The sequence below is a fragment of the Pinus tabuliformis genome, chromosome 6, assembly GCF_031772625.1.
Source record: "Pinus tabuliformis cultivar Carrire ecotype Pingquan chromosome 6, CPIR1, whole genome shotgun sequence".
NCBI classification, from domain to species: domain Eukaryota; kingdom Viridiplantae; phylum Streptophyta; class Pinopsida; order Pinales; family Pinaceae; genus Pinus; species Pinus tabuliformis.
The window spans coordinates 63,981,425-64,000,693 of NC_142292.1; the positions used below are offsets into that span (position 1 = coordinate 63,981,425).

At 38.2% G+C, this 19,269-nt stretch overlaps 1 pseudogene across 1 annotated transcript in view; it reads left to right on the forward strand.

The window, feature by feature from the left end:
- LOC149257246 (putative LRR receptor-like serine/threonine-protein kinase At2g16250) overlaps window positions 1–19,269 on the forward strand; it is a 56,044-nt pseudogene that overhangs the window by 13,945 nt on the left and 22,830 nt on the right. The window contains exons 2-3 of the transcript XR_016256693.1: window positions 4,149–4,277; window positions 17,309–17,331. The product of XR_016256693.1 is annotated as a putative LRR receptor-like serine/threonine-protein kinase At2g16250 (transcript). The remainder of the gene's footprint in view (window positions 1–4,148; window positions 4,278–17,308; window positions 17,332–19,269) is intronic.

A 19,269-nucleotide genomic window follows, 5' to 3' on the forward strand; every position in this document is an offset into this window, starting at 1 on the left:
CATCTAAAATTCAGTGTTATAAATGTAATGAATATGGGCACTTCAAGAGCAATTGTCCTTAACTCAAAAATGGTAACTAGAAATGGAAAGAAAGAAGCGAAGCCCATGTCATTGAAGAAGTAAAAGAACCGAAAGAGAAGAAATCTAATAAGGAAGGAGTAAAAGACCTCTACTATTAAAGGTCTCTCATACATTAAGCTTATTTTCAAGACAACAGTCATGGTAGAAAGCATTGAAGAAGAGGTGGGATGCATTGCAGCAGTATTGGGATGGCATCATATTAGAAGCACATAAGAATAACATAAGTAACAATTTGTATGGTTGAAGTAAGTCATCTAGCAAAATTGGAAGATAAAATAACACACAATTTGTACGGTTGAAGTAAGTCATCTAGCAAAATTAGAAGATAAGAACTCATCACACCTCATCATCATTAGAATGAAGTATTTGCAGAAAAGGATCATCAAGATCCTCCACAAGAATCTTTGTTGAAAAAGGTTCATCACTACTTGAAGAAGCAAAGTGTTACATAGATAGTCTACATTCCACCTAGTGTGGGATCCACAATTTAGAAGGATGAAGGTATGATAACAGAATGTGCAACATGATAATTGAAGTATTTTTCCATCTTCAAGCAAGGGAAAGGAAGTTGCTGAAGGAAGTCTAGATGACCACATGAAGAAAAAGGTATGCATATATTTGGTAACTTTAAATAGATAGATAAAGTCATGTCATCACTAGTTGCAGATAGAATGGTCAGAATGCTCTATCTCATGAGCATGATTGAAGAAGAAGGTACTCTTCCATATGAATGATACATAAAGGCATGATGGAATCAACATACTATATGACCTCTTGAAGAATATAAGGAGGTGGGCCATAAGGTTTCTAATAAGAAGGAACCATGTAAAGAGATGCTGAAGAAAACAATATGTGAAGAAGTTGAAAGAAGAGTTAGTGAAAATACAACTACATAGATGATATGGATAATCAACATCTGATGTTAAAAAGGATTAGCTATGACATCTCCATGAAGAAGCTATGAAGACTCTGATAAGTATAGTGAAGAAGGAGAACCTTGGTAATAGATGTCTTGGAGATGGATTCATATAGTATACAAAAGGATGTTGATCTTATGACGAAGGGCCATCATAAAGAGGTAATTTTTTTTGATGTTCACTTTTGATTTTTGAAAGCAAGCATCTAGTTGGATTGGAATAGGGCTACCAACAAGAAGGTTGTTGAAATTCACCTACAACTAGTACACATAAAATTGAATGGATGATTCTGAAAGGAACATGACTTGGAAAAGGTAGCAGTATGAAGGATAACCAGATGATGACAAAGAAGGTCACTTTCCAATGATAAGAAGGAAGACATGACTAGCAACAATTGGTTCACCACTATAAGAAGGTGATGAGAAAGATGGCTGAAGCCCTACGAAGAAGTTATGGAAGAAGATGGCTCCATGATGTAGAAGTTGAAGTTTACTCATAATATAATGATGCAGAAAGAGGAGCCCTACAAGCAATTGATAGTACCATGATCTCCACGAAAGAATAGATAGCTGTTGTTGAAAACAAGTCCCTAGTTAAGAGGGAGCTTGGGTATATTCCTTTCATGTAAAGGAATGAGTAGATCCTCCCTAGTTGAGAGGGAGAGATAGGCACATCATTCTTGTCTTCACATCGTGAAGAAAGAATGGAGGATTCGGTAAGCATTTGAGACCTATACCGATCCTCTTTGAGGATGAGGTAGGGTATCCAATAGGCAAGAGTAGTCGAAGAGGAGATTCCTTGAGGATGTGTAAATCCAAGAGGGGAATGGTCTAAAAGGACATACTTTGTGAACATCAGGATGGGGTATGTGCCTCGAGAGACAATGATGAGGGTGTCTATAAATCATTGTCTCCCCAGCATTGTGCTCTAATCTAGTGGAGAGATAGCGCCGTTAGTCAAGGCCTTGCTATATGACAATGCTGGTTTATATGATGAGATGCACTGATATATGCTGAAAAGATAACTTATGAGATGGCTTACCAATCCGACTCTTCTTATGAGAATTCTTCAGTATGAGAATGTCCATGTACCATCTTTGTATTATTAATACCTCCGCAGTTAAGAGGGAGTGTTGGAATATGTAACTAGGTTCGGTCTTCATAAAATTCTATGTACTATTGATTTAATGTATTTGATGTAAAAGATGGGTTTCATGCTCTAGGTCAATTTGTTTTAGGTCAAAGCACCCATTGTGTGCTTCTAGGGTTTGTCATAAAGTCGAGGAGTCAAAAGAGTCGTTGTCATATGTATTAGACCCTATTGGGCATTTTGTATCAAGTCAACAAATTTATTTTGAGTCAAAACATGTCAAAATATCCCTCCAAGACCAAGTCAGCATGCAGAGAAGATGTCAGCCTCATGGAAAGGTATATATAAGAGCATTCAACCTCATTTGAAGAAGAGCATCCAAGTAAGTTTGATCACAAGCAACAAGAAGTCTAAAAGGCAATAAAAGAAGAGGAAAGAACAAGGAGAAGGAGCAAAGAAGCTAGGATAAACAAAATCGAAGTTTTTGGGTCTCTCTCTCACACGTGTGAAGGGAAACTAGGGTTTCTGAAGTTGCTAGGACAAAATTGCAAATCTCCAAAGAAAGTTGAAATCTTTGATAGAAGAAAGCAAAAGATATCATCCATTTGACTAAGGAAGAAGAAGAAGCAAGCTAAGCGGAGCAAGGAAGAAGCCTAAAACAAACTCTCTATCCCACACGTGTGAAATTGCAACAGTTGCAGAATGGTTGAAGTTGCAGCAGTTGTAGAAGGGTCGAAGTTGCAATAGTTGTTGGAGGACTGAAATTTGTTGCTGGAAGATGTTTGACTTGTTTTTGACTTTGAAGAAAAGCTCATCAAGAAGGAAGGTTGACTTGGTCTTGGAGGGGTCTCAGTCTTGGGTCTATAAGGTCTTGGAATTCATCATTTGAAGATTCTATAAGAAGAGAAGAATTTCTTGTGGGTTTTCCTCTCTAGGAGAGGTTTTGGCCCTGGCTAGCAACCTATATCTTGTGCCCATTTGTTCTACTGATATTCATGGTTTGATAGCTGTTTGAGATAAGAACACTGTAATAATCAAGAGAAGAAGAAGTCAATTATAAATTTATAAATACTACCGGTTAAAGTAAAAGAATATCACAAGTAATTATCAAATTAAAAAGAAATCTCCCTAATCTAGTTGCCCTAGATTTCTCAACACTAAGGAGTTCTCCATCCTTACTTGTAGTTATCAAGAGAACTCTAATCATAATAAACTTCTAACCACCGAATGGACCTAAATGAATAACATCCCATTACATTTGTCAATACCAATTACTATAGTGGCCCTATTTAATAATATAGTGGATCTAGTCCACCTCACGTGAATGGCCTCCACTATTATTAATCTACTATCTTTCTCTAGTTATCCCATATTATCCATGTGAGTACACTACAAATACCAAGGGAATTTGGTTTCTATGGTGGCTAGGGTGATAGCCCTTGGAGGGTAGCTCACTTGGAAAAACATGTAAACATGTTATGTAAAATATTATGAGTCTCTGGTTCGATCCTCCCGATTAACCTATGCCCATGCCAGGGGCTGGCGTGCTGCACCTAGTGGTTATAGTGGTAGTGGACGGAATTGATTTTGTGTCACGCGAGTACGAGACTGCCCTAGTTGCCGATTTCACTAGCCACAAAAAACATAAAAAAATGAACAGGGTCATAGCCAAACTTCAAGTCACTTGTATACTACAGATATGTTAGTAATAAAAGGATGTCCTGTAAGTACATTGTTGCGTTTACACTTCTGCATGTAATTAGCTTATGGCAAAGCTTATTATAATCAATATCAATGAAATTCTTGTGTGAGACATATATATTAGGTTATTTTGAATTCTTTCATTCTTGTAATGGTTGAATGAATCTATTGAATGGAATGCTTAATATACACTCAGACCAAGTTTGTCTGCTGGACCTTCACAAGTTTTGTTACGTTTTTGCATTATTATCTAGCTACCAATTGTTCCTTTTCACGGGATGCATATATTTTAGGGGAACAACTCTTATACTCTCACAGTTTATTTTAGAACAATTAACGATGAGTACTTTTGTATCACAGGGATGTTCAGGCAAGTAGCATCCTTTTGGATGACAAGTTTGAAGTACGGCTTGGAAGCTTGAGTGAAGTCTGTCCACAGGAAGGAGAAGCTCATCAAAGTGTGATAGCTCGGTTACTCAGGATACCGCAGTAAGTGTTTTTTTGTCAATTTCAACATTTATGTGAGTTTTGGAAGTTTTTGGTATTACATATTGTCAATGACCGTATGCATTAATATATATGTATCATCTATCTACAATATTATAGTCCTGGCTTGAGTTAACTCTACATAACTGTATGTTAGAACTGCTTAGGTGATGCTGTAGGCGCTCCTTAATGCCACTGGCAAAGGTTGTACTTTGTAGTCTCATGTCCCATTGACGTATATGATTATTCATGGACATTAATTTCGTTTCTCATGCCTGGTCATTTCAAGGAGTTTTGAGTAATACTGTTTCTGTATGCTGCAGTCCACTACTACGCTATTATAACTTTCATATTTCTATATAAAGTGCTTATGATGCTCTTTTCAAATACTTCACATGAAAAGAGAACAAATAACATTTTTCTTTAGTTAGATATTTGTTAGGTTTCAATTATTCTAAACCATTTACAAATGGGCTTTAAGGTTTGGTTGTAGGTGTGAATGGTTTATAAGAGTCTCAACCAAATTTCTGGTAATTTATCTTTAGCGTTGGTTGCAAATTGACATTATTCAACTTATTGGATTATAAAGTAACTACTATAATATTTTAATATACAATAACATGAACTGAAAATGCAAAGAGAGAAAAGATGTGTAACATGCGTTGTTTTTAAGTTACAAGGCTAGAGGCTTCCAAGGTTCAAATAATACAGAGAAAGAGTTAACAAATACCATATGCAATGTTTCTTTTTAAAGTTCTGATTTAAAGTTCAATGTTTTTCTCCGGCACTCCTTGGAATCCTGAATGCATATTGGATCCGGTTCTTCTTGAATACCTCTTAAATACATCGTGGTTCCATATCCAAAATGGATACAACATGGATTTGTACCAAATCCATTGTGTTATTTATACATCTGGGGTAAATTCATGGATTTGTACCAGATCCATTGTGTTATTTATACATCTGGGATGGATTCCCAAGTTGCTTTTCCCTCCCCCCCAAAAAGGTAAGAGAAGAGGAGAGAAAATTAGAAGAAAAGAAAAATAAAGATAAGGAAAACATTAAATAAATCGACATTGAACATTCACAACAATTTTTGTTAGAGCAAATAAGGTCTACTTTAGATGGGTAACCTAGTTTGCTGAAAGTAAGAGTAGGGTTGATATACGATTAGACATACAATATTGAGATAAGATTTGTCTATTCTGGGTTGATTTTGTGTTTGGCTGAATGCCTCTCTCTATCTTCATCAACAAATTTCATCTACAGATCCTTGGTATTAAGCAATGCAAAAGGCATGAATTTAGCATGTGAAAATTTTCCATCGTGTTTAGTATTGTGCATGTGTTCTGAAATCGAAAATGGTATTAGAGCTGTAATTGACTTTTAGTTTGTGAGAAAATTGAATTGGGCTTGACGGGGACAAATCAGCCTTGGAGAGCACTCCAAGGTTCATTGCTGTTAATAACAATAGGTCAGGATGGTGTTACTACTTGGTAGGCAATCCGTTTAGCTATTTTAAATTGATCTTTCTTTTCTGAAGGCAAGTAAAGTTTTAAAGCAGTGTGGGTTTGTAAGGTCACTTTATTACAGGTTCACGTCCCATGGTCAAATTTATTTGTTAAAAAGGTGTGCCCAAGATGATAATTCTTTTATAAAAGCAAATCCCATTGTAAATATTGTTGTTATAGCCAGAAGTGGTCAAGCATTATATTAATATACTTGCATAGGCTTGATTGCAAGAAATACGTTGTCTTGAAATTTAATTCACAAAATATTATAGCGATCAACAAGAATGCTAAAAGTTTACATTCATTTGAATGTTTTTTGACATTTGGTTGTTGAGAGGAAACCAATAAAATTGGTGTGGAGTAAAACTGCCAAACTGTAAGAGTTTGTGGGTTAGAACACTACTTTCTTGTAATTTACTCCTTATAAGTGTATGCTATGAAACAACTTATATATGTATGTATTTATAATTAACATCCACTAAAACTAAATATGGTGTATCAAGCCTTAAGAAGGTAAAAGATTATTCTGAATTTTATTTCTATGCTCGAAAAACATTACGAGAAGTATTCTAAGATCACCATATTATTGTTGAGTTAAAAGGTTGAGAAGGTTGGTAGTGTGACAAATATTTGAAATTCATATTATTGTTGAGTGAAAAGTTGGTTGTGTGACAAATATTTGAAATTTGGATATAATCTGAGTATAAACTAGACAATCTAAGAGAACATGCTTTTCATTTTCAACCCTCTTAGTATCGCAAAGGTGACGGAGCCTTTCATCCAATGGTGTTTTGAGAATTGAACAACGCCCAATTTCACTATGAAGCTCATGCAAATTTGTTTTTACTTTACAATGCTTATTTTTTCTTATACTAGTCAAGATAGAGAGTGAATTTTGATTTTCGAGATTTGGATTGATCTCCTCCTTAAAATATCTTAGTTTTCTTTTTTCCCTCTAACTCTTTATCACCCCACAATTTCTCCTTAAATTTTGACATAATAATATTTTTTTATTATCTATATTCTGTACAATGATATCCTTTATCACTTAGTGGTCTAGCTAAGACTGTGCATACTTATGCCATCCCAACTTTAGCCGAAGGTGGCTTTGGCTAGAGTTAGAAGCAATTTTAGGAAACCTCTTGTCTTCCATGTTGTTTAACCTCTTCTTATACATAAGATACCTAGTCATAGCCATGCTTTCAATAGGGGGAAGGCTTGCTTTGATGAGGAGGATAGGATAGGGTGTATTTCCTTTAATTTTGAGATTATAAGTTATAAACTATTTTTGGATATCTTCTGTCTTCCTCCACAACTCTTTGGAGACACTGTATCTCCAAATCTCACATCCATATAAAATATTAAGGGCGATGAGTCTCAAAAAGCAGTTTATTTTATTCCTTATTAAAAGATCTATTGACTTACATTTGTTTTGAAGTCCATAATGAGCTTTTCATCCTCTATTTTTTTTCTTAATGCTATCTTTGCAATTGACCTTGTGATGGATATCAATTCCAAGATATTTGTATGAAAGAACTGGCTCCAAGTTAGTGTCATATATGAAGGTATCATATGTGATCTTTCTGGATTTATTTATTATAACTTTCGTTTTGTCAGTATTAATAGTCATGCCCATCTTGGAACAAAGATATTGGAGGATTCCTAGATGTTTGCCAAGATTGTAAGTACTCCTCATGAAAAAAACAATATCATTAGCGTAAAGAAAAAGAGTGTTGACTATATGAATGAGTGGGGCCAACACACGTTTCTTCCAATATATACATATAGACACACATGCCCTAGTCATTTACTCTTTATAATTGTATGCCATGAAACTATATATATATATATATATATATATATAACAAATTAGTGAATTATTACACATAACAAAATGTAATGTTCACGAAAAATTAATCGATCAAGAGACGAAATAGCCTATCAATCACCTATCAATCCCCATAGGTTATAGTCCTTCATAAAGGGGAAAACTCAAAATTCCCACTGTTGGGCAAGTTCTTGGGGCAGCGGGGCGAAGAAACCCAAAATTGTGCTTTGGAGTAAAGCTGATTCAATCATTTTAGAAGAGATCCCTCTAGGAAATCTATAAATATGGGAGGATTGAATTCATTTGGAATCATCATTGGATTGGATCAATTATCTCTGTTTTCTTTGAGCTTGAGGCTCTGAGGGTTTTAAGACCCCTTTTCTCCTATCAATTTCGGTGGTGAAAGATTCCACCCTAGTTGATAAACTCTTTCTCTCTTTTTATTTTTCTATTTTTCTACTTCTGTTTTGGCACAAGGGTAAGGGTTTCTGGTTGGGCAACGATTTCTGGGCTATTGGATTTTTTTGAACAGGAACAATCTGAAAGCAGTATGGGTCCTTTGTGCTCCTGGAGAAGCGAAAATTTGAAAAGGGCAGCGAAATTCCTCTGTGAGCATCTTGGGAAGACAATGGAGGCCTTTCTCCCTTTGTGGGGGCATGATTATATTTTAATACAGGCAGCGAAATTCTGGATTGGGTCTTGGTCCAGGGCAGCGGAATTCCCGACCTGGTTCTGGTCCTGGCAGAGAAGTCACTATTTGTTCTTGGTAGGGCAATGAAACTGTGGCACAACACTTCTTTGAAGGGTCTGAAGTACACACATAGCCTGAACCTTAATTTTTGGAGCGGAGCCTGTTGGATAACCAGCGAACAGGGTTTCAAGACAGTGACAACCTGTTAACTGTTTCTGTCTGGGTACGCGGAGTGAAGAAGAACTACTGCTATTTGTCTAAACTCAAGGCAGCGACAGCAAGGACCACTGCTATTTGTCGACACTCAACTCGTGGAGTAGCGTCTGAACAAGCCGCGAAGGATACCCTCTGTAATCCAACGATTCTCTGCAATTTCGGATCCTCGTACAAGCGAAGTTTGGAAGAATATAAAGGCTCGGATCTGGCACAAAAAAAACCGAAGTTGTAGCATATTAGGAGTTGTCTCTGTAAAGGTCTAAGGTTCAGAAGATTATAGGAGTGGAAAACTCGTTTAAATCTGAGGTCCCTAGTTAGGGTAATTAACGTTGTGAAAAGATTTGAATTTCAGGATCTCCCATCTGTGTAAATTGGAATCTGTACTGTTGGCACTGGGTTTATACGTTCTTGAATTGTGTATTTGTCATCACAATTGTCCGAGCTGCAATTTCTAAATTTCTAGCTTGATCTGTAATTACTTAGTATAGTTGATAAATGTTAGAGTAACAGATTCTGTTAAGCTTAGGCTTCAAGAACAATTGAACCTTTATACAAGAGTGGTTGGAATATCTGGATACTAGACTCAGTTAAGATTGTATGGTTTTGCTATATCATATTGTTGATTGTTGTTGCAAGAGATATATTCTGTTATGAAGTTGTGTTTCTTGTAAATTGCAAAGAAAAATTGTTGAAATAAAACTAGCATTACAGGAAATCCTAGGGCAACAATTACCCTAGCACTATACAAAAATGAAATATAGATAAATATTCAAATCTTTTTAGAATTTAGAAACAAAAACATTAACAATTTTACATGAAGATGATACAAATTCAATCATACATCTAGTGCATATAGCCAAAATAACACCGAGTGCAATGTATCTCTGAACCAAAAATACATGAACAAAGAGGCTCTAAATGGCTGCGAGAGTAAAAAAAATCATGCTACAACAAATAACTAATACTACATATAATCAAAATCATTGCCTATATCAATATTATCATCATTAATATCACCTTCTAGGCATTAAAATAAGATATAAAAAGCTTAACATGTCAAATCGAGATTTTGAGTGATGATACATTTTTCCTAGGGCCATGATAGAGGAGTTCAACAATCATTGCCATCAACATCGAGGTATTAAATGCTAGTTCCATACCCTAATACATGACAAAATTGATTGGAAATCTTGTGATCCTTTAAGTCCTGAAATCTTGAAAACTTTTAAGTTTGTTGGATTTTGAGAGGGATCTAAAATTCTACTTTCTCCACATGATATCTAGTGATATTGGAACCTAGAACCACTCTCAAACATCCTGAAACAATTTATTGTAACATTAAAAATTTAAGTAAAAGGTCACTTTTACTTAAGAAGGGCTAGACAAATTACCATTAATTACATAACATTAGAAGGGCTAGACAAATCCACTTCCTAGTGTTTGAAATCCTTTCTAACACTTCTTGATTGCCCTTAGCTGCACTCTAACACCTATGAAAGCTCTCCAAATTTATGATTGAATTGCATGAGAAAGAGGCCAAAAATTGATTTTAAGAAGCCACGGACGTTTTTTCGTTGAACATGTGTTCGAATTTTGGAGCACAAATAGGCTAGTGTTTGACACTAGTCAAATTTGTGTTGGACACATGTCATGCATATGTCGCGTGACACTAGACAGGGGGGGGGAAAGGATGTGTTAGGTGACGTAGTATATGTGTGTGTATGTGGGAGAGGGATAGAGAGAGTCACGCATGTGCCGTGCCCAACACGAAATACGTGACACCATGAGGGGGGTGGGGTAAGGACGTGTCAGGTGACATAGTATATCTGTGTGTTTGAGAGAGAGAGAGAGAGAGGGGTAAGGACGTGTCAAGTGGCTTAGTATGTATGTGTGTGTGTGTGAGAGAGAGAGAGAGAGAGAGAGAGAGAGAGAGATGTTGTCGCATTGTATCCAAACTTCTCCAAAAAATTTGATGGATATTTTTTGGTATGAAAGCCTTAAACTAAAACTACCACTCGCAAGTCCCATGAACTGTTGGTTTGATGATGAGTGCAAATCTTTCCATAAGCGTCTACGCCTCATTCTTATGCATGACCCATCTTCCTCCTCTAGCCTCCACAAAGCTTCCCTTAGACTACTTCACTGAAAAAACGAACATTCCTCTCCCCATGAAGATAAGAACTTTGTGATGCTCTCTGCCACTCCTTGAAAGCTTTTTGGCGGGCCCTCTTTCCTAGACATCATGCCATCTCTCTCAGCCTTGACCCCCATACCATGTTCTCCCACACCACCTCCCTTTATGACATCCTTGGAAAACCCCCTACTTGTATCCCCTCCCCTTCCACCTTTTGCCACCTCTTCTCTGAACTGGCGATCAAGTGAGCAACTAGAGCTTTGAGTACCAACAAAGTTACTAATGAGGATGGTTTCAGGTCGAATTTCTCAAGCATGTCATCCAATCACTTGAGTCATATATTGCAAATCTTTTTAATCATGTGGTTTGTTTAGGCTTCCCCCCTCTTGGACAAGACACATCATCCATCCGATCCACAAATCTGGGAGCAATGCTAATCTGAATAACTACAGAACTATCATGGTAGGCCACACATTCTCCAAGCTTTATGCCATAGTTCTACGCCAATGGTTTTCTGAGGAACTAGAGAATCAACATCTCAGAGCTAGAGGACGAGTAGGCTTTTGACCAGACTACCATACGATTGATCACATCTTCACCCATAGAGCCATCATTGAGGAGGCGCGCCATTGCTCATCGCGGATTTATAATTGCTTTGTTGATTTTTAGAAATCTTTTGACATAGTTCCGAGGGATGCATTATTCTAGAGACTTCGTGACATTAACATATCAGAGACCCTCTTAATTGGTATCATGAGACTTTGTAAGTTTCGTGATACCAATTAAGAGGGTCTCTGATATGTTAATGTCACGAAGTCTCCCTCTTAATTGGTATCACGAGACTCTGTAAGTCAGTGCTATGGCATATCAAGATGGCCCATGGTCTTTCAGACTTCATTCAAAGTACCATTGGGGTGAAGCAAAGATGTCCCCTCTCTCTGACTCTCTTTGGGATTTATATTAATGAGCTTGAGTTTTTCTTCCATGAGCACATACACGAGGGTGATGGCTGCTTATTGCACCATTTTTTGATCTTCTTGCTCCTCTTCGTTGATGACTTGGTCTTGTTGGCCTCCACTCCCAAGGGATTGCAGAGACAGATTGACGTGTTGGCCAATTTTTGTGACCTTCGACAATTGAAGGTCAACTTGGGTAAAACCAAGGTTCTAATCTTCAATGCCTCAAAGAACTCTATTACATGCAGAGAGTGAGATCGTCACATCTTACACCTACTTGGGGATACAATTCATAGGGCTCAGATTTGGTATGTGGTAGGCACTCCAAACTCAGCTTAGTAAAGGCTACGACTCCCTAGCCCTCATCGAGTGACAATGCTTCCAGCACAGTTCTAGGACATCTCGTTCAAGCTCTTCCTCAGTCCTTTACGGTTTCGAGATATGGGGACCTAATTTACTACAGTTAGATTGGGCCACAATGGAGAGAGTCCAAACCCTACTTCTTTGATGTATCATCTGCTGCAAGCACACGGTTTTGTAGCCCATTATTCAGGCAAAGTTTAGGGTCCACCCATTTTTTGTCTTGAGGTTCTTTTCTGCTTGGTCTCTTTTTCCATAGAGTCATGGCTTACAAAGACTCTGCTTTTGGGAGAGAGAGATACTCCTATCTTGCACTTTGTTCTTTGAAGCTCATCGCGTTGGATACCTCCTCAGGTCGTGCTCATGGATGGTTCGTAGAGGCACCTCAACTTCTTCAGTTTGATGGCCATATTCCCAAAGCGCTTTCCTCCATTTAGTTTCTCCCTCGATGGACCAACACATCTCTTTCCAACTTGACAAATATTGAATAAAACCATTAGAGAGGATATCTACAGATTATACATTCAGATCACTTGGACATCCCCCTTGGTGAGCCTTGGCTCAAAGATGTCCTTCTACCTAGAGAATTTTTTGGAGTTGCAGGATGGCCTCATCGTCTGCCCCCCTTATACTTGCAGGAACTGCACGCGCTCACTCAGGATCCCATTAGAGTAGCTTCAAGTTTGGTCCCATCGACTTCGGGTGTAGACAATCACCATATACCACGATCTGATAGGGTTTGCCAGTTGTGCCACCTACAGGAGCCAGAGACAAAGATGCACCTCATTTTTGGTGCCCCATATACTATGAGATCAGAGGACAATATCATTTCCTATATAGAGAGCCCAAAGGATCTCTCTCTACCTTCTTTCGATATTTTGACCAAAGAAGGCTAGCCCTCTTCATCTAGGAGATATGTAAACACAAATATTAGATCCTACATACCTCACCTCACTCAGGGATGATTTAGATGATCACATCATACTTATAAGTTGATCTAGCTGATTGGAGCGATGAGTTGAGTTCCAAGGTATTTTAGATAGTAGAGTAGTGAGACCTTGAGTCTCTCAAAAAAAATCAATCCCAGATCAATCAAAATCAAGGTCAAGCTTTTCATTATCATCAAACATGTAATGACCAATCAATTCAAGGGGCTGTGAGCTTAGGAAATAGCCCTAATCTTTCTAGCCATTTCCTTTTCATAGATCTTTCAACTTTCCATATGCTTATTGCCACGTACCTTGTGACAATTGAATGAATTGATTAACATTTATTGAGCATTAGAATATTAAATCATATTTGGAGCATTGGGAACAAATATGGTCTATGTAGAAAGATTTGACAACTAGTTGGTCTACCATAAACCTTATTTCTACTCTATTTCAACAACTATAGTTGTGTGCTCATACTTTTAACTTTTGCATACTATTTCAGTAAACAATTTCATTTTTAGATTTTCGGTGAAGCTAGAAGTTTTTTTTTAGTAGTATGTAGGAACATCAAATAAGATAAGATAATTTTATTAATGTCTAACAAATGGCCACAAAAGTAGGTCAATGGGATTGCAATCAATATGGATACAATGTGGGAGTGCAAGCACAAATCCTAGAAAATGTTGAAAATAACATAAAAAAAGAAAAAAAAACAACTGGTAGTGTTGCTACGACACACATATAAAAGGCCATGGCACGATATGCAATAATCAATAGCTTACCAAGAAGAATGAATGAGCCAGGAAGATTTGGCAAGGGAGCTAAAGATATCAAGGGCTATTGAATTTGATGACCGATGGCGAGGGATGCGAATTGGGCATTGGCTTGTTGTTTTCGTCTCTTGGAACCAGTGGTGGGCTCGACTATATGATCTCGGGGGGGATGTAGGAGCGAGGGATACTCCTACAAATCGAGGTTGAAAGAAAGAAGCTTTGAATAAATCTCTGGTTGCTCCTATGGAACTGGGAAGTAAGTAGACATGTCAGGGATGCCCTGCTTCGGGGCTATCTGGGGTTGTTCCCTTTGGTGTTTTGAGGACATGTGAATTGATGTATGGTTCAACATCGTCGAATTGGCCTTGATGACGTCCATCAATCCCTTGGGGGAGGCTGATAAGAGATCCATCATCCGAGATCTCACCCTTCTATTGTTTGGTGCACCTTGAACTTCTGCACGTTGCTTATGGTTTTGATCTGGCGAATCCACATGAAAGTATGAGGTGATCGTCCTAGTCATCCCAAGTTGGCGCATGGTGTGTAGGGATAGAGATCTTTGGTTGAGAATCTCTCTGATTAAGAGGGCTAAGCATCAATAGCCCTATTACCTCAAGAAGGTAGAGATGGAGCCTCTCGAATCTTGATATAGGTAGTAGTATTGTCCTTTCATATCATAGTATAAGGAGCACCTAAAAATGAGGTGGCTCCTGTAGGTGGCACATTTGATAGATCCTATTTAACCATGGTATATGGTGGCTAGTCTTTATATAGAGTCTATGAGAGCCAATTCAAAAAGAGATGGGTCAATGCATCAAGGGAGAATTTGAATGGGGGAAGGCACTTTGGAGAGATAGTTGGACGACTAGAGAGGCCAAAATCCCTTCGAGGACCAACCTCGACCATGACTTGTTGGGGGGAGGGTTGAGGCCAAAGCCTTCAATGAGTAAAGAGCGAGATAGGTGTACCTCTTTCTCTTAGTGGTAGAGTCTTTGAAAAACCTGACTTTATGAAGGAAAGAGACCAAATAGAAAATGACCTCAAGCCGAAATGGGTGGACATTGAACTCTGCCTGAATAATGGTTTTCGGAAGTGTTCGATTACAATGGATGATGCGTCTAAGAAGCAGGGTCTAGATCTCTCCAAGCTGGCTCAATCTGTCTTCAACAAGCTTGGGCCCCAGACTTTGAAGCCATAAAGAACCATGGGTCTAATAATCATCTTCATGAGGTGAATTTTGGATGAATAGGTGTAAACTATGGTGATCTCAATCTCGACACCTCAGTTGTAAAAATGTAAAGTCTGTAAGAGATCTCTTCGATGTAGAAGGCCTTGGTTTTATTTAGGTTGACCATCAATTATCGAAGGTCACAAAAGCTGGATAGTGCGTCATTCTGTCTCTTCAAGCCCTTAGAGGTAGAAGCCAACAAGACCAAGTCTTTGGCAAAAAGGAGCGATATACCTGGTGTAGAAGACAACTATCTCCCTCTTGGATAATATCATGTAGGAAAGGCTCTAACTCATCAATATAGATCTTGAAGAGGGTTCGTGAGGGGGGGCATCCCTATTTTACCCCAATGGTACTCAGGATGAAATCAGAAAGGCCTTTTGCCATCTTGAGTTGTCCCAAAACTGACTGATAGAGTCTCATAATGGCAATTGGGAGGGTCTCAGATATGTCAATGTCACAGAGCCTTTGGAACAATGCCTCCCTTGGAACTATGTCAAATGCTTTCTAGAAGTCTACAAAGCAATTATAAACCTTTGAAGAGCGATGATGAGCCTCCTGAACAATGGCTCGAAGAGTGAAAATGTGATCATTGTTTGGTAGTTTGGCTGGAAACTTGCTTGTCCTTGAGCCCTAAGATGACAACTCTTCAACTCAGAGAATGACTGATTTAAGATTGTGGCATAAATATGGGAGAATGTATGACTGTCCACGATAGTTTGGTAGTTGTTCAGAATAGAGCTAGCATTTGATTTATGGATTGGATGAATAGTGTGTCTTGTCAAGGAGGTGGGGAAGCTTAAACACACCACATGATTAAATAAATCAGCGATGCAATACTTGAAGAGTGGATGCCATGTTTAAGGAATTTGGTTCATCAACTGATTTGTTTGTACTCATAGATTTGATTGTTGTCCTGATGTCCCTCTTAAAAAAAAGGTGGCATGAGGAGGGAGAAAGGGATGTAGATAATAATTTGTCTAAGAATGTTATAAAGGGAGGTTGTGTGGGAGAACATGCATTGAGGGTTAAGGTCAAATGAGATGATTTGATGCCATGTTTAAGGAATTTGTCTTGAAGCCCTTCCTCATCAGCTGCTTTGTTGGTACTCATGGCTCTCACTGTTGTCCTCATGTCCCTCTCAAAAAAAAGGTGGCATGAAGAGGGGGAAAGAGATGTGTAGATAATAGGTTGTCTGGGAATGTCATAAAGGGAGGTTGTGTGGGAGAACAGGGAGTGGGGGTCAAGGTTAGGTGAGATGGCGTGGTGTCTAGGAAAAAGAGTACGCTAGAAGGCTTTTGGGGGTGGCAAAGGGCCTCACATAGTTCTTGTTTCCTTTGAGAGAGAAAGGTTCACTTTTTAAAGCAAAGGAGTTGACGATAGGTTTTGCAGAGGTAAGGGGTGGAAGATGGGTTATGCATGAGGGTGAGATGGAGCTGTTTGTGAAGGGATCTACATTCATTATTGAACCAGCGGTTCATGGGACATGAGCCAGGGGGAGCGTTATGGGCGTGTTGATGAGTAGAGTAGGGGTAGGAATCAAGGGCTGCCTCCACGAGGACAGTGGAAAGTATCTTGTATTTGGCTGTGGTTGTGCCTAGTGACCTGATATCGGGGATGGAGGGGAACAACTCCTTGAGGCGGGTGGATTAGGGGGTGGGGAGAGATGCAGAGGAGGTAGAGAGGGAGAAGGTGATGAGGGCATGGTCTGCCAGGGGGAGATGAGATACAGGTAACTGCTGGATATGTGGGAGAAGATCTTAGTTGGCTAAGACACAGTCAACAACACTGTCCCCTCCACCATGGGAGAAGCAAGTAAAGTCCACCAGAACCCGGGAAGAAAGGAAACCCATTCAGTGTCAATAAGCCATGGGATTCGCCTAGCTGCAAGAGATGTCTCCCATAATCTTTGAGGGGTCCATCACTGTCCTGTGAACTCCTATTGAGGCCCACTGATTCTGGTTCGAACACCTGGAGGCAAAGTGTGTCCTCTACTCTGTTATGTAGGGAAACCTGAAGGTTTCTGGCACGAGTGTTGAAGTCATCTAGAATCCTAATATAACTACCTTATGAGACAGTAACAGTACACATCTGTGTTCCTTTTCTTTTGTGAATGGGGTGCTGAATATTTTTCTTGGTTGTCTTAAGTATCTTTTGAACCACCAGGCCATGCACTGCATTCCCTTTCATTGTTGATGTTCATACAGTCTCTTTCTTTCTTCTGTGTTAATAACAATTGCATGCTTTATTTCCTACGAAATTTTTGTTTGATAATATATAGTTATAATTGTCAACAAATGAAATTGAAGATTATATGTTTTCATTTAAAAACTTTCATTGCCACTCTTCTGATTATCTACTTTTTAATGATTTCTTTGTTTTTATTTTGCTTTCTTGATGTGCAGAACTTCGGAGCAAGGCGCTACAGGTAAATACTGGAACTGCCCTAACATTTATATCACGGTAGCTGAAATTTACTTTTAGAAGATTAAGTTTGATCTGACACCAAAGATGCTCATACTTCCACCTATTTCCTGTCAGGGTAGGTGCAAAAAAGCAGCAGTACAATAACAATATTTGAACAGTAAATGGCTGTAGAATATTTTATATTCATGTAGTCTCTCACTTACCTCATTTTCCTAGTGGGCAAAGTACCATAGGAGGGTAGTCACAAAAATGCAGCAGTCCAATAACAACATCTGAACTGTAAATGGTCATAGAATATTTTATTCGCATGTGGTGTCTCACTTACTAACATCATTCTTTTAGTGGGCTAAGTACCATAGTAAACAACATTCTGTATATAGCACAACTGGAAACAAAAATCATACAGTTATAGCCTTTTGTCCCAAGCATCGCAGACCATGGAAAAGAAACAAGAAAATAAGCAAAATATAATAAGCGTATGAATCAGCAAAACTTAGTGCATAGAAATAGAGAGTAAATGCTTGTTTAACAAGGAAGTTACAAGGCACCTCTACTTCATGTTTAAATGCTGTCAACAAAACCAGTATTCCTATAGGGAAAATACAAATTAACTGGTAGTGTTTCTTTTCTGTATTTACTTGTACAGTTGATGCCAAGATTAAATTTGATATTAGAAATGCCCTGTTTCCATTAACTGCTGTAAAATCTCCCAAAGTGTTTAATGGAGCAGTGGTGTGAAGCTGGGCATTGGATGCATTCATGCTCTATCATTCTTGGAGGCTTCCTATCAATTATTGCACTGATGTCTCTCCTATCACTAAGCTGATAGAAGAAGCAACAATAGCCACTGCATTCTGATCATAACCTGCAGACTATATTTATCATCTGTTAGATCCTTAATTCTTGAAACAAAGATGCATCCCCAATTACTGTGTCAAACCTGGTCTTGCTACCTAGCCTTGTCTGTTCTTTCTAGTCCTTGATATTAAACTTGCATCCTGATCTTCCATCTTAACAGTAAAGCTGGCTCCTTTAGATTTTTCTATTCTTCCTAATCCTTGATAAATAACTTACATCCTGATCTTCTACCTCAACACTAAAGCTAGCTCCTTTAAAATTACCACACGCTTCTCTCCAGAATCCAAATTTGATCCCTCGAGTGTTCTTGCATCTGCACTATATGAAAAACTATCATTTTGGTCAATGTCATACACAGATACTGCATTGTTGTCTTTGAAAAAAGGATTTGTTTTGTATTCTGGGCCTGCAGTGCACCTAGGGTTTATTCAACGTAGATGAGAAATGGTTTGAATACATAGGTGGCATGATTATTTTTATACTAACTACCTGGGTAATCATTCTTGCTGATTACATGTACAGCTGGCATGCAAGCTATATAGTCCGTCTAATTCTTTTTTATGAAGCCTTGGTAGTTTGACCTAGTGAATCATCATGTCTTTTATCTTATTGTTCTTTGATTCCTAGATTTTGTTTGCACCTGGATCACTTGTTTGCATTTAATTTTTCTACCACATGCCTTTTGATCTCCTGTCAGCTTCACATTCTGTAATAATAAAATCTCTACCTAGAAGACTTTTCATAGAAGGCAGGTAATGTCATGGCCATTACATAGAGCAATTTAAAGCAAATACATAGTGCTTATTCTCTGTTGGTTAATGTCGTCCGACACACTACTTTTAGACTCACTACCATGTGTGACCAAAAGTATCCAAAGTCATTGGCCTACTCTTAATTATTCTACTTTGCACTCTTTTTGCTTTTTCACCACATGTACATTTGGGATGTTTAACTTCTGTTTCAACTTAAATTACATCATCGTGTACAATTTGAGCAAATGTATGCTAGACTGAAGTTCTTGCGTCAATTCTTTATGCCAGGAGAGTTGATTTTTTGATATTGCAAGAGCAGTCTATGGTTG